Genomic DNA, 16,986 nt, shown 5'->3' with positions numbered 1-16,986 from the left:
TTAATTTTAGTATCAGGGTAGATCACTATCCAGGTTCTAATTGCATGACTTATGAGAGTATCTATTTCTGAGTTAAAAACAGAACTGAACACTTGTTGCTTTTCGAGAAAAATAAGTCTTAAGATTAAGATGTTGAAGATGCAGAAAAAAGACGGTGTGCATAAGACACTCATACCTTTTCAATAAGTAAAATGCCTTTCAAAATGTGTCTCATTGTAGAAATGCAACTCAAATTAAACTGGTCAAATGACCAAATTAGTTTACTTGATGTCAATACACCTTGGATCAATCTTACTCTTACAGCAGAAGCAACAGAATTATGTATGCAAGTGTATTGATCAGCTTATGTGGTCACTGGGTTGATTAGCTGCAAATGGTATATTGAGTTGGAAAGCCACAGAAAAGTCATACCGCTACACCGGAAATGGACACAGTTGCCAGAACTATAACACGGGGAGTCAGGAGACGCCAGATGAATGTGTCTTATTTATAAGTAAGTATTTTGTCAGGGTCCAAACACTCTCTTCATTAAAGTAAGTGAGAACAGTCTCCAATGAATTTAGAGAACTTACTGAATTTCAGAGATGGGTTGGAGTAAATAACTGAATTCAAAAAAAACACTTTGGGTATTGCCTCTTCTTGAACTGTTTGAGTTCTTTGTTTACATCATTAACACATTTAAGAGGATTGAAAAGAAAAATCCACTGTTCAATGAATGTCTGAAATAACCACATATTTCTCAGCTGTTTTCAAATGTTAAAAATAAAACTCAATACAAATACATCAGAAGGGAGAAAAAGAAACTGAGCATGACAAATGTGCTTTTGCCAGTCTGCTTTGTTTCCCTTTGATGTGATGATTTCTCATAGAAATAATATGCCTGAGAAACCGTATCTGTGTAGCATTACGTCTGATCAGCTTGATTGTTGTAGCATTACAGCTGAAGGCTGATCAATATCAAATTACCTTGAACAAATTCAAGTCTACAGCACAGTTGGACCATTCCATTGTGTTCAAGATAAAAACATAATTTGCAAGTGTAAATCAATTGTGTTGTTCATTTTCATTTGCTACCTCATCATCGAAGTTGTACTTGATTCTGAAATATGGCTTTAAATTCTGATCTGTTATTCTGGAAAAAGGAAATACAAATCACAGACTGTCTTCACTATTGTCACATAACATGCATGTCACATATATGAAGTAGTATTCTTTGAATAAATAATGTTGATCCTTGCCTGAAACATTTAAAAGAGTAGCTAACCAGGTCACATTCAGGCACTGAAGGCGTCTGGAGCCTGCAGTATTCCATGTGACAATTACATATTACACCAAGTTTTTCATTCCTAGTTCAGCTACTTGAACGCTCCTCCTCTGGATGTTCCAGACCAGAATTCTAAGCAAAAGTAAGAACATGTAGCTTTTATTTTCCCATTAAGCACCTGCTGTTGGGGTCAAGTGGAGATCCTTGAGCTTAGGTTAGCATGTGGTTTCTCTAGTAGGACTGGGATTGAGGTTGTGTTTATGCCTGGGATAAGTTTAGTAACAGAGTTCTAAAAATCTTTTCAAATGCATTTTAATGCAAAACCCCTATTCCTGTTTTTAGTTGTACCACAAAAGTGATTGTAAACACATTTCTAGCATCAGTAGTCAATGTGCAATCTCTATTTGGCAAACCTTAGTCAAAGTGTTGCCTATATGGAGATTTTAATCAATGCTTTGAAGTGGCTGGTTAAGATGGCCTTCTTTCTTGACTATATGTTTAGTCCTTTACAATGAATTTTAGCTCAAACTTTTCCAAAACCACAGGACACAGAATATAGACTTCCCATACCACTGCGCACACACCTCTGGGAAGTTGGTTTGGACAGTCCCTGCCATCAGCCCCCACAATGGTGATGTGTATCAATGTTCCAAATCTAAACACAGTTTTAAAATAAATTCCTCATTGCTTTGTTAGAGTTTGGATGTTCTTTGTTTCACAGGATGAAGCCTATCATAGATACATTTAATTGTCCTCTTTCAGGTTCAACAACCTTATTAAGACAGACCTAGCAAGCTTTTCCAAATAGAAAAATCAACTTGCATGACACTTCCAGTCACTTACCTTTTGTGTATTTATTTCATAAGGAAGCAACACTTCGATGCCTGAGGTTTGACACATTCATAGTGAAACAGACTTCCTGGTGCAGTTCTAGGTGATACAATCATGTCTTGAATATAAAAATTAAACTTCTACCTATTCAAACAAGAGTTCCTCCAAAACCTGAGATTACATTTGGAATGAAAATTGATTTGTAATCAATTACTGTTTACTGGTTCATAATGAGTCCCCAAACTATTTAACACCCTACTAAAATTATAAAATTACATCACATTCAGAATTACTACAAACAAGTGTATTATTTGGTTTCTTAGTCTCCCTCCTTCTGTCCCTGCCCCCATTTATTGAAAATTCTGGGTATAAATTTTTACTTAAATGCAATTGGGGTCCTTCTTCACTTGCTAATACTATCATTTTGAATGCGTAGCATTCAGTGTGATGATGAATACAATTTGTGGGGGGGAGGCATTCTTTTGGTACTTTTGGTGTGACATAGTTATAATCGCATATATCTCCATTTCTAATTAGTTCATCTATTAACATTTCACATGGATTCCTTTGATTGTGCTGTTCATTAACAAAACAGTCAACAGCCTCACCTGACAGCTTCTTGTTGGAAGGCATCTTCCCCAAGCAGTATTCTTGCGTAGATCAAAGTGTTTTTGAAAGTCTTGCATAAATGTTGCTAGCAGTTTTAAAATTTTTCTCATGCTTGCACAGGTAAGAGCACAAGCTGCTGAAGCCTTGGAGCCTGGCACAACTTTGTTACAGATTTCAGCCTTCTTAAATGCCTATTGTTTCTCCAGGAAAAATTTGGAAGTATTCCAGTTGTTGGTTAAAATTCATCCCATAAGACTGCTTCTACTAAATTTTGAAGGATAAGGTTTACTTTCAGTCATATGAAGTAATTCCTCTTCTGATGGACACATGGGATAAACTGGCCTCTGGAAGTGCCTGTGTCTCTTCCATTTTGTAGGACTAGAACAGTAGCTACACAGAACGTATAGCCCATTCAATGCTACGACACTATCGCCTCTCAACACTCACACTTAAGAAATGAGGATGGCTTCACACAAACCTTTTTTCTCTAGTTTTTGTGTATCTTGCCTTAAATTTTTATATCACTTTTACTGTTCTGCACTTTCTCAACATGAGGATTTAATAAAGGCCCTAGAGGAGGCTGGCCACTGTGGCTATTTCTAATCAGTATATTTATTTCCCCAGACTAAATAAATAAATGACTGAATGAATAAATAAATGAATAAAATGAGGGTCTGGAATTGGCAATGTTGTATCTGAAACCTGCTGTTATGATTAGGGTGTCGTTCTTCCACAAGCAACCTGGAGTTTGTTATATGCAGGTCAAGCTCTAAATCAGAGATATTGGATGACTCAAAAGCTACAGAGAACATTACACTATGTGACTTCAGCTTAAAGAATCATAGGCAGAGAGAAATTAGGGATGGAAGACTTATTAAACTGTCTAGTTCAATCTCTGCTAGCACAGGATTATTCCCTGGAATGCATTTTCAGCACGTTATCCAAAATTGTTTCCATATGTGATTCAGCTCTGGAAAGAACCTATAAAGTGGTCTGGTATAGTGCCATTCTGATTTAATCAATGGTTTCTTTCTCAGTTGCACAAAGTTTAAAGAAACATTTTTTTTTTTCCTATCAGTTGAAGACATCCACTCTTTCAATCATACACACTATCACTTATAATAGATGTTCTGTGCAGCACCCTCACCTTTATTTGCATTGTGTAACTCCATATTATGCCTCAGCTCCTATTGCCTTAGGCATACTGTGATGCAGGAAAGAGGATGGAGGTAACAACAGAGGTAAATGCTTTATCAGAGATAAAGCGATACAGATTCTTTGTATTACCTACATGTGCACTGAGACTTACAACATTAATACTGTATCTCCCTTCCATAGCTGCTGCTCTCCTGTTTCTGAGACCACAGATTCTGAATCGGACCTAATGAATCCTTCATTATTCCCAACTTCCTTCTGCTATTACTACAGAAATTATTCAAATATTACAACCACTCTCCCCAAGAGACCTGCCTTTTAGCTTTAGGCGAAGGAATGGTTCAGTTACCTGAACCCTGAAACTGCCGAGATTATTATTCTGCCTCACAGTAAGCTGACTTGCTACTAGCTTAGTGCACCTTCATCTTCTCTTTGACTCTAAGTGTGACCTTTACATTTTTCTCTTTGATTTTATTCATAGTTCTTTTCATTTTCCATTTCACAGTTTTAAATTCAGAGTTCCTTCTAGAACTGGAGCATAATGTTGATTTTCTTGACTGGAGTGATCAAACAGGTCACAATTTTACTGCATAAGATTTATCTTTGTCAGTTCTATAGGGTTCATTCCAAGCTTTACATAAATAGTCCTCCTCACTTTATTATCACAGTGTCCATGCTTTAAGGTCAGATGCAGGTGGGTGTGGGGGAAGGACACTCACGGATGCTGACAGCAGGGAGCAGATAAATGTCCAGGGGAGCACTGACTGCAATGGGTCATATGGCATCTTTTCACAATTCTTAGTCAATCAACTTTTTTTTTTTCTTTCTCTCTCCCCATTATTCATCAGATTCCTGTTCTTCGAACGTCTTGAAGCTCTTAATTTTTATGCTGCTTCCAAACCAGTCCCAGTTCTAATGCCATTGAGCCACTCTTCAATTATTCGCAAACACATGGTAGTGTTACATTCTCACCACTACCACGGGATGTCAGCAGCTCTGTCTCTATGACTTTAACACAAATTATGCCTTTTTTTCTCAGTCTTCACTTGCCTGTCAACATTAGCTTTCCTGAGGCCCTTCACAATGTCCTTATGCTGTTTCCACACTGCAGTGGGCAGGCAAGCACAAAGCATAACACAGGCATCTTCCGGAGACCTGACTTGCCCTCTCAGCTTGAAGCCTTCTTGCAGACAGGCTGTTCAGGCACTCTGGTGTGATAATGTGCTACCAAATGTATAGATGTGGAGATCTGAGGGACTTGAGCGGTGCACTTAAGCATGCCTATGTTTATACTTGCTGGCTCTCTACTGTACAAGCAGTCAGGCTTAAAACCACAGTGTAGGTTTAATGGTCATTACCTATAGATTCCCTGTCACCAAAGCTGAGTTACATCTCTTCGGTTCACTGTAATCGCCTTTTCTTACAACCACAGCAGTGTCTGTGGGGATGGAGTACTTAGAAAAATCCCACTTAACGCTTTTCCACTGCGTTTTCTAGGCTGAAGCTCATCTTGCCTACTGTAGATTACTGTACCTCATCTTTTGTATCTTACAAGACAAAATTTAACTTTGTCAGTCCTTATTCTCGCTGTAGGCTGTACTGCAGCCTGAGGCTTCCAGGTGCATTACAGAGAGAGGGCATTGCTCACTGCAGCAGGTAAAGCATTAAGCAGGACACCCTGGGAAGCTCAGCTTTATTTTTCACTCTGCCACAGTCTTGCTGAAGGACGTGACCAACTCCTGAGGCCTCTTTCTGCATTGGTTTCACCATTTTTCATACAAAGACGATATTGGCTTCCTTTATAAAATGCTTTCAGGCCTAGTGAAGAAAAATATCCTGCAAAAGAAAAGCTATTATTGCTTGGCTGATGCAGCACTTGTTATTTTCTCATCACAGTCACAAGCACAGAAGTATTATATATCTACAGTGCCTGTAAGCTCACCTACCTGATAGAAGAGATTCTTCCTAATCATGGGAGGGAAGGGTCAGAGCCCTCCCAGAGCCTCTGGCTTCTGCACCAGAACTGCAGCAGTTCTACCAGTACTGCACCTCTTTCGACTTTCAACTTTCCAAAAAATTTGCAGTCCAAATATCTATTATTTAAGCTGAAGGGGAAAAACAAACAAACAAACAAACAAAACAAACAAACGAACAAAAAAACCCCAAAACACACAAAAAAAAACAAAACAAAGAAACAATGAGAGAAAATAGAAGTTGGATAATTTTCATATTGTACCATCTGTGATTTCTGTTTCTGATCCTGTTATAACAGTAAGCTTCTCCCATTGCGCCACCCAAAAAGACTGGTAAATGTCCATTCTACTTGTTTTCCCTAGGCTATGTTTGGTGAATATTCAGCTCCCTGAGAATGAAGTATACTGATGTAAATTTACTGTGATAGAGCCACACTGCTGCTGATTGTTGCAGAACTACCACAAAGTACTAAATGCTTCACTGCTCTGTTACCCGGGGGGCTGAACATTAACTACACTATTGAACAGCAAATGCTTATCATCCCCTATAATTCAAACTATATAAATCACTGAAGAGAGACAATGTGCCTGCAGGGAACTCACATGGTCTATAAAAATGTAAAAATTTGAACTATATTTAGCTGACAGACCTATACTTACAAAAAAGAAAAGTATTCAAAAGATAATCTTAGACATTAACTCATCTTCATTTCAATCTACTGAAGCTTTGGTAGAGTTTAATCTTTTCTGCAAACATTTTTATCTTTAACAGTGTTTTTAAAAAATAGGGTTAAAAAATAAAAGCTATTACTCTCTTCATTCTGTCTCCCGCAACCATTCATGCAGCATATAGAATGCACTCTTTTAAGCTCACCCTAAGAGCAAAGAAAAACACCAGTATTTTTTCCTTCACTGAGCAAAAGCATCTCTACTTTACTTAAAAAAAAACCCAAAAACAACAACCTAACAGAAGTTTTAAATTATCGTGGTTAAAGCACATATCCACTGAAAGTAGAAGACACAGTTTCCTTTTGTTTAAAAACACAGTTCTTCAAATATAGGGCTCATGCAAGGATCATTGCACTCAGAGATTAATGTTTTAAAGTTAAAACATTCCTCCAAGGGACTGTACTGCAACCAAGGACATAAACTTCCATTCCTGGATAAGTAAACAATCTGAAGTGGGCACAAGTAGTTCCATTACTGTCAATTAATTACTCATGTCTAGAATTTTAATATAGATGATCATTTGAAGAATCAGAGGACTTTTTAGTAAGCTGGTGCTGCATATGCCTTAATGCATACATAAAATAAATTCTGTTTCTTCTTTTGTCCTCAACCATGGAATAGCCTCTGGATGGGCCTCACCAGCCCTCCTGTAATTATCATAGAGTGATTATGCAATTTACTGCAGAGCTGAGGCCTTCAATACTATTCTGCAGTAAAAAACAAAACCATCCTCAGCTGTCTATTCAGCAGAGAAATAGAACATGTTACCCTTTAATACACAAATACAATTACACAAAAAGACAAAGAACAAAACCAGATGAGAAAAGCCTTGGGGGAGAACTGGTATTGGACTTTCTGAGTGTTCTGTGCTGATGAAAGAGATGTTTGAGAGTGGAGTTGTAAAATGATCACAAACAATCAATGTTTCAAAGAGGTCAGAATCAAAATCAAATAAACATACTAAAGCTTTTGTTATTAATCCTTGGACAGCTTCGTAGCTTCCCACTAACTTCTATTTCTCATGAAGATGATGTTCTAATTAAACAAAGACAGTTTTGGTTTTTTTAGTTTTATAAAAGTTGAGGTCATAAAATATTTTTGTTTGACTTCTTTTCCCTACACAAAGAAAATACCTGTAAATAATCAGTAGGGGTCTCTTACCATATTTTTGAACCTGAACTAACCAGCAGTAAGAGGGATTTTAAACAGAAATATATATTTAAGCAATGTAAATATGTTTGAAACACTAACAGAAAAACACAAGGAATAGTTTAAAAACTGGTTCAGACAAGAGTTCTCTCAGCGCAGAAAGCAATGTATATGTAAGATCATTAAGGAAGAATGTAGCAAATAAGGCCAACATACTTCAGATGCACTCTCAGGGCACCTCGTTATCAAGAACGGAGATAAGAGTCTTTCTGTATATATGCCTAATGTGGCTTGCAGGTGTTGCTTTGAGCTGTCTATAGACGAAAAACTGTTAATTAAGTCTGAACAAAATCTAGGAAGCTTGGAGAAAACCAACTCTTCCAAAGACAACTGTTTCATACAGTCAGTGGCTTTATCATCTATGGGGTGTTATACGTTCATCAGGATGTCAACACTGGGAAGAGAGCAGAATATACTAAGAAATTGTAGTGAAAAATGCTTAAATTGGGGTTGATGGCAGAAAATTAATGCAATCCAGCAGTAGTTTAACATGCTGGCAAAATAAACACTTACAAGTAATCCTCCAACATGTACACCAGCTGCAAAATTCCAGATGAATTTAAGATGTTAGTCCCACAGGACTACTCAAGTGAAAATGACCTCACGCTTCAATATTTTCAGATCAAAGCCATATGCTATACACTAGCACATTTTCAGTATTAGTACCTTGCAGTAAATTTCTTAGTGCATTATTGAACCTAATTTACAGTGCCCACAGTAAGCAAACTTCTGTCATTTCCCTTTGGAGATAACTCTGCAACCTGGACCAGCCCTATGGAGTATTATTCTTATACTAAGCTGAAAGTATCTTCTTCATTTGAACAAACATTGCACATCCATAACTTACTACGTGCCTGGAGAAAATTTGGTGATGAATAAGCCCATTGATTTAAAAAAGAATTCTCCTGATGTTGTTCATTAGTTGCTGCAAACTCACACCAATGAGGATCTGCTGGGTGGCCCACAGTGTTACGCAGGTGTGTGAACACTGGCATGAACTGGGCTCAGGTGCAAGCAGACCCTTCCTCTTCTGGCATATCATGAAGTCTTATGCATTATAATCAGACCTTTTAGTTTATTTTACTCAGAAATATTTTTAGCTTCCCCTTGACAAAAAATAAATATCTGTAAGTGAAAAAAATTAGGCCCCTTAAAAATTAATCTCAATTGCATTATATTTGAGACCCACTATTACACTCCATGCCCATTATGTTCAACCTAAAAAGAATATGAAAAAACTCATTATTTTGTTGCTGGCTTTTCTGCTTAATTATTACCACAACAGGCAGGTAATCATTATGCTGATTACTCAAGACTGAGATGTAAATAGCTCACGTGGGGGTTAATAATCAGGTATTAACAGTAAGCACTGGTTCTGTATAATTAAGTCAAATGACATGATTTATACTGGTGCAAACCTACCTCCAAAATTAAACATTTTATGACATTTCTGTCTTTCCAAATAGTTCTACATTTTGGAAGTATACTATATCTGTAGGTTGCTTAAACTCCAAAATTTTTGTATTTACAACATTTGAATTGAATTGGGACACTTTGTTTGAAAATTGCAGTAATCTGTCATTAATGTTAAGATGTCACCTGTGCATCATAATATTCCTGTAAGTACATACTGAACTGCTAATGTGGCCAATGACAAAATTGTAGTAGATATTCTAAAAATAATATCTAATTTATAATACAGACACTATTAACTCATAAAGGCAAAGAAGTGATAGTTACCATTCCCAGTTGTGCAAGCACCAGCAGTGCTAGGTGTAAAGCAAAATAAGGCATCACCAAATCACATCCAACAGTAAAAGGGGGGGTTTCCTCAAACTATGATAATTCAAGGAATAGCTAACTATTTTTAGCTGAATACTAAAATCACTTATATTGCTGCCTCTATTAACTCAAAACTCTCTTTTTCAACTACAGAAACTTAAATGGCAAGATGCAAGAACCATTTCCTAGATATTATATAAAGGTTATTTTATCTGATTGATTACTTAAGAGGAGTTCTAGAAGCTACTAACAGATTTGCATTTTTGCTGAGTGCTGCGTGTGAGTTAACATTTCTAAGGTGGAGTTACAAGTTCTTGAGTAGTCCTACTGAGTTAAATGAATTTTGGAAAAAGGCTGGGTTTTCATTTACATGACTTCTTATATTAATGTGGGAAATTAAAAAAAATATTTTTTAGGTTTATTTGACTTTGAAGTTTGTTTTCCTTTGCTTTTCTTTCCTTTCTTTTGTGTGTTTTTTGCTAAATCACTCTTAGCATTTTGGTATGACTTTATAGGCCTGATAGAATTGTGAGGGCAGGAGAGGCCACCTTCCCCAGGGGAGAATTTCTTTCAGCTGTTACTTCTTTAGCTCTTCCAACTTTTGGAAGTTCCTATAAGGCCCTGCTTTAACTTACTCAGCCAGAACAGTGTTGCAAAATAAGCCAGACAAAGAATTCTGGAAGGGGATTTAATGAAATCCAAGAAGAGGCAGGCAAAATAGGGCTTTATGGCTTGCTATCCTCCCAGCATCAGCATGCACAGTTCATTCTACCTGAATATTTGTTACAGCTGTGGTTTCCGGTGATATCAGGTTGCAACAATCTCCAGCAGCATACTTCAGGTGATAAGCTGGCAAGCCTTGAAGAAAGAAAAGATCAATGGCCACTGTATAAGAGGGTCTTTATTTCTCTCCAGCATAGTGTCCAGGGTAATATAAGGAGTACAATATTTTTCCATGATTCTTGTTATACTGCCAGAGAACTGAGTATCTATGAGTTGTATCCAGATTTTAATGCATACTTAAACTACTAATGTCATTCTTCCATCTGGACCTGAGGTCAAAAATGCCCTTGCATAGCACCGCACCTTGCCAATGAATGTCAGAAATTGTCCATCACAATGTATGTCTAATGACCTAAATTTTTTTTGGCAGTTTTACAAACTTCTCTCCTTTTTCTACTGTGTGTTTTTCACTGTTTCCTCTTATTTCATTAATGCCAGCCTGATTGAAAAGGGCAAGAGGAAAAGCAAGCATTCTGCAGGGTAAATTGGAAGAGAAATGGACAGAAGCTTTTCTTAAAATGTCACTGCTCATAAGGAGCTTGTGAAAGCCCAGTATTACATAAGGTTGGCTTTTAAAAAGTTGTGGTTAAATTTACACTGATTTATCTCATATTTTTAGCTTGTTATTTTAATCACCTCTATACAGAATTTTAAAAAATGTTTTGAACTGCTGCTTGTTACAATTCTTTGTCATGTTTCTAGCCACTGGAGCAATGCTGTCCTGAATGAAGACAAAGTAGGAACATTATGGCTGTCAAATGAAGTTACTGGTATCTGACAGAACCAGTTATTGCTTTAGCAAGAGACTTCAAAGCCCTCTGTGCACGATCTGACTTGTTACAAGAACCCGTTGTGATGGGATTTGGGGTGCCTGTGTGTATATGTTGTTATGAGTGCCTTTTTGTTTATTTGCACACAGACTCTGACATGTTTATCCCTTGGGGTCAGTGCTCGGAGGTTCTGACCCCAGTCGCAACTGTCATCAGAGACATTACATTGAATGTGAATGTTGTCATGGCATTAAACCAACCAATAGCTTTATTCTAGATTTTATGTGAGAAACTGATACTGAATAAATTTAGACACACATAAAATACAACTAATATATATATATTGCTTTTGATGCATCCAGTCTAAAAATTATAGAGGGGATCTACATAACAGCTTTTTTGCGGTGGTCTCTTCTATGCACATTTTTAGCTAGTTAAGATTGTTTAGAAATTTTAAGACCTTTAAGAATATAAACACAATTATATGAAGTGTCATTAAAGTAATTTGTGCCTCACTATGGAGTTTCAAAAAACATATTTTTCAAATTTTTTTCACTGCAATGTATCTGAAATGTAACTGATCCATCCAGAAAACTGTAGATAATAATCTCAGGAATCTTCTTACTTTACTTTTTCAGTAAATGTTTAGTATAGTCAACCATTTAACACCTTCCTTAACATCAGTGTCCTTAGATAGCACTTCCAAGCAGTGCTGCATCTCTCTGTATTCAATCCCTTGGTCTGTTCTGGGCCACTGTGAGCTCCTATTACAGGAGAGCTATACAGTAAGAGTTAAGGCTGGTGTTTCCTTGATACAAAACCAAAACGGTGAGAGGAAGAATGGATTCCAGAGTGGGGACATTTGAAATCTGTGTCCTTGCTTGCACTGCTCTGGTATTGAAGGTTTCCTTCCTTCCTTTACAAACTTAGCCAAGTCTCATGTTTGAGTGAGAGCTTGGGTCTGTAAGTTGGGAGGAGAAGACATCCAGTGAGGATCATTTTGGGGGTTGTTAGCCAGGGAAAGCTGAGGGTCAACCTGCATGAAACTCACCTTCTTCCCTGCAACTGCAGCTAAGGTGGGAGCCCGCTGTGCCCCTCCAGCCTGAGGCTGGGCCCAGCTCTATAATGCATGAAAACCGGTGCACATTTCCAGAGAGGACAGCTTATGGTTGTGACAAAGTGGCAGCAGGGAGGAGTGTCAATTCCCAGGCAACATTGCTATTCCCATGCCAAAAATATGTGGCGATGCCTTAAGGTGATGGTTACAGATGGTAGTGAATAATTCAGAAAACACAGCAATGTTTCTGGGCTGCCTGGCAATGGTGAGGCAGGAATTTCCAGCTACGCTGGGTGACTGCAGCACCTCATCTTGATTTTTGGAAGAGTTTGGTGTTGTTGCTTCAGGTCCACCATGAGGCCCGGCCAGGTCTTGGGCAAGGCTAGGGGCTGAGCAGCCCAGAATGAGGTGGTCATTTCTCTGGAGTGAATTTAGAAGCAAAAATAAAGGAAATCTTAGATTTAAGGTGGTTTAAGGCTGGGAAGAGATGTCAGTGTTACTTCAGCATCTTTCTCTCTGTGTTTTCAGGCTGGGAAATTCAGAGAATAACTCCAGCAGTAAGCACTGAAAATCCTCTTGGGCTTTTCATTCCTGTGCTTTCTTTGTCATTTACCTTCTTCAGCACTGACAGAAACCCTGTTCTAATTGTAAATCTAAATCAGCTTCATATCGATCCCCAGGAGGTCTGATTATATTTGTCCAAAATAATAGAGATGAGCAGCTGACTCTAAAGACAATTCTAAACTTCCCTCTCTAAAAACTTAGATCTCAGATTAATGAGCTCTTAAGTAATTGGGTCAGCCATAAATAGGGTTGTTTGCTAAGACATAAATACATTAATCTGTAAAGGTCATATTGCTAGTATCACTGAGAAGTATTACAATATTTATATCCCAGTTTTGAGGATCAATTGGTTGTAGTCAGGTTGCATCTGTTCCTTTTAAAGATACTGAGAGAAGGTTTCTTCCATGTAGTCCACAAAACAGAGCTAATACTTAGGTTGAAGGCAGAAAAGATTTTAAGTAGTCGTGCTATTGACATTATCTTCTTTAAAGGGAATAGGAATAGAGTATATTTCCTATGAAGAGCTGCAAACACCAGTATTGATTTCAGGATGTTTACTTCATGAAGGAAGAAAGAAATTACTTTCCTGGTGTTAGGTGTCAAAGAGATTATTATAGACAGGAGAAGAAAACCTCAGGATCTGCTTGTTCAGTAGCTGTCTGATAAGGGATAAAATGTTCTCTACAAACCTGGGTGCACCTTAGAGGTAAGGTATGTAGGGACCTCTGCATTGTATCCCATAATATTACAGTGGCTTTTCTTTTCTCAGCTCTTGCAGGAACTCTTTTTGTACCATGCTGACGAATAAATGATTTATTTGGGGACTTCTCTTATGTCTTGTCTAACTGAACCTCGTATCCCCAGTGGTCTTTGGGAAGTATAAACTACAGTAAAACTAAAAAGGATGTGATTTTACAACCTTCCTTGCCTGAGCTTGTCATGGGAATATAGAAAACATCAGCACTGTAACACTGTGAATTGAAATTGCTCACTCTGTTTGCTTTTTACACATTCCTCACTCCGACTGTCTTGTCTCTTCCTGAGCTCCTCCATCAGGCTGTTGGAATGAGAACTGAAAGTGCTTTTCTAAGTTGTTAAATTAGAAGTAAACTACAGAGTATACTGCTGTCTTCAGCAGATTTCTGGAGGATTTAAACCCCATTGTTGCAATCCTTATTTAATCTATGCGAACAAAAACCCCTCAGCGTAAGATGCAATTAAAATAGAAGAATTTATTCCATGAATCTTAATTTAAATACAGTTGTGCTCTGTCCTAAAGAACAAAATACAACCTAGAATAATTTACAGCTTCAAGTTTCGCATGAAAAGTTTCAGGTTTCGAGTTGGGATGATCACAGGGGAAATGGTACAACTTGAAAACAGTCAAGAAATCTAATTAAAAAGAACTGAGGTACTAAAATAGGCCAAATTTTAAAAATGTCAAATGAGAGACATGGTAGCTAAATCTGAGCAAACACCTCATCATTAATAATTTTATTATATCTGTCTAATTTTCTGTATTTATAATCTGTGCAGTAATTGACTAGGAAATTATCAAATGTAGTACTTATTTAAAATGTATATAAAAAACATTTCTGCAAAAGCCATACACATTACGAACTACAAGGGAATTTTCACCAGAAAGCTCTGGGTGAGGCAGCTGCATCAATGGATGACTCAATAGACTACTTAGATTATGTAAAAGTAAACAATTTTAAGTCAAAAGCTTCAAAATTTCCGTTTCAAAATACCTGCATATTCAATATTATTTGGAATATCTGAAACTGAATTTAAACACTATTTAAATTGTTACAGAAGAGAAAGTTTATAACAGAAATTGACTAAATAAACAAAAGCACTGAATTCATATTGAAAACCAGGAAATTTTGCAAACGGATTATGTATCTAATACAGAGAAAATGTCTTTAGTCAAATAGTTTAGCTTCTGGAAAATGCAGTTTGGGGTTAATAAAATGAGTTTCCAATACACTTCTGTGACTAATTCTATGAAAAACTAGGGAAAAGGATTATTTGAGCATTTCAATATCTATCTAAAATAATTAAAACAATAAGAACAAAACATTGAGTAAAGAAAATAAACACAAAATAAAGAAATGCCAAAATAACGCAAAAATCCATTTCAACTAAGTCAACTCTGTTCAGTTTCACTTTGCAGACAGAATGAACACATGTTCAGTTTGGGGTAACACTTCTATGATTAGCTGTTTCCAAATATAATTATTAGTTAGAAACTATATTACAATTCTGTCATACATATAGCAACAACATACTTATTCATAGATACATATACTATTGTAACAAACCCAGGAAGGGTCAAACAAATTGTGAGCTAATGAGAGGATGACACCACTTACTTGCTTAAGGCAGACAGCTCTGAAGGAGGATTGAACCAGGATGAGAGTCACTGTATTCTTTTGTTTGATCTCAATTTTTCCCTTCACCAATTCTTCCAAAACCAAACCAAACCAAAGAAGCCCAACCAACCAACCAACAAAAACCAAAGCAAAACCAAAACATCTTAAAGAACTCAAAAACAGAGCCACAAACAAAACTGTGAACTGCTTTCTGGCATAAGTTAGGACATGACTGACATTTTAATACAACTTATGAAATGAAATTTGCAAAAGCAATATTAATGGTCTCTCTCCTTTTTAAGATTTTGCAGTTATGTTTGATTGTGAGATTTGCACACTCTCTGGAAACAAATTATATTAAGTGAATACTCAAACACTATCTGTTGGGTTTTTTTCTTCTCTTGGTCATTCTTATTATCTGTCTCTGCTTGACAGAATTGCAGTCACAAAATAGTTATTGTAGAATAGCAGCCACAAGCTGAAGCATCAATTTCAAGTTAACAAACTATGGTTATAAGAGAGTTTTGGAGAAGAATGGTCCTAAAATAATTATATCACTTATCCGCTTGTATTCTTTGGTAAACTAATGCAGTCATCTTTCTTGCATTTCAGAGATTGAAGTGGTCTACACCATTATTAGTAAGAAACAATCATACCAAATATCTTTAAACACTTTCTCTGAGTTCAGAGGTAGTTGCAAACAGCATCACCTCATTTGCAGTGAACCTCTCCTGGAGGAACCTTTGCTGTCTTTTTCATCTAGCCTCTTGTGGCAGCATGCCCTTTCAAGTATATATAGCAGGCTATTGTTTTGTTGTGTTTAAGGGTTTTTTTTAGTTTGTTTTTCCTGAAATATTGATGCACAGAGATTCTCCTTACAGAGAGCAAGTGATAAGAAATGAACTGCAATGGGAGTTGAGAACTCTGGAAAAATGGGCACTAGGACACAATATGTTACATCCTGCCAGGGTGAGAGTTGATTCAAGATACTTTTATTTAATACTTGCAGGAGTGGAGTCCTGATTTCTAAGTTGGCAAATGTCCATAAAATGGAAAATATTCAGTCAAAAAAGAAAACAGAAGTACATAAAAACGGTGCTTGGTTGAAACGAGTAAGATCATAATATAAGAGATGACACACCGGCCATGGCAAGGGAGGAGGCCAGCAGGAGATCAGTATAGAGCAGTAGCTTTTTATTAAAAATGAGAAGTAGCACATAATGTGATGGTGAATGCTGAGCACTCTTTTCTGGTATGCCTTGTGACCACTAACTTCAAAGCTAAGTATCTTTCATGAAAGCGGTATAAACATGTTACAAAATTATGTTTTAATATCAATGTTGTTTATACTTTGCATAAGCAATAATTCCAGTTTTGTAGGTGTTTTTGAATCACTTGTAGTAATAATAATTAGTTACCAATTAAGTTTTCAGGCTGAACATAGTTACATGCTTTATATTACTGAAGAAGTTAGTTATTTTCCTGAGAAATCTGTGCAAAATTTACTATTTCTCCTTTATCATACAGTTTATCTTCTAGTTGGATTTCAGGACATGCATTAATCAATATTTTAGAAAAAAAAACTTTTATGCCAATTATATAGAGTTTCTTTTGAAACTGCCTGGCCAGGTTCCAGTCAAATGATGTTTCAGCATGCTGAAGGTTACTAGCTGATGGTCTGAGCTTTTAACTGAAACTGCAGAGATATTTAAATGATAGATAAGTGGTATTATAGCACATAAGACACCAAAGATCCTTGCCAGGAAATTGATCTTTTTGAAGCTACATCTATAACTTCACACTGCAATAAATATGCACATAGGCAGTATGAGTGAGGGAGAGTGGGGGAAGCCCAAGATGTTCATCTCCGTGTGATGCTGGCTGC

The 16,986-nt window shown here is 36.9% G+C and overlaps 1 long non-coding RNA gene across 16 annotated transcripts in view; it reads right to left on the bottom strand.

The window, feature by feature from the left end:
• LOC139828639 (uncharacterized) overlaps nucleotides 1-16,986 on the bottom strand; it is a 90,055-nt gene that overhangs the window by 42,858 nt on the left and 30,211 nt on the right. For 14 of the 16 annotated variants that reach the window (XR_011740510.1, XR_011740516.1, XR_011740508.1 and 11 more), the window contains 3 exons: nucleotides 5,806-5,964; nucleotides 2,704-5,695; nucleotides 2,108-2,266 (listed from right to left, as the gene is read on the bottom strand). This is a non-coding gene — a long non-coding RNA (uncharacterized lncRNA). The remainder of the gene's footprint in view (nucleotides 1-2,107; nucleotides 2,267-2,703; nucleotides 5,696-5,805; nucleotides 5,965-16,986) is intronic. The other 2 variants (XR_011740511.1, XR_011740515.1) reach the window with 2 other exon arrangements.

The sequence above is a fragment of the Patagioenas fasciata genome, chromosome 9 (assembly GCF_037038585.1).
Source record: "Patagioenas fasciata isolate bPatFas1 chromosome 9, bPatFas1.hap1, whole genome shotgun sequence".
Taxonomy (NCBI): Eukaryota; Metazoa; Chordata; class Aves; order Columbiformes; family Columbidae; genus Patagioenas; species Patagioenas fasciata.
This window is presented reverse-complemented; position numbering and strand designations above follow the sequence as displayed.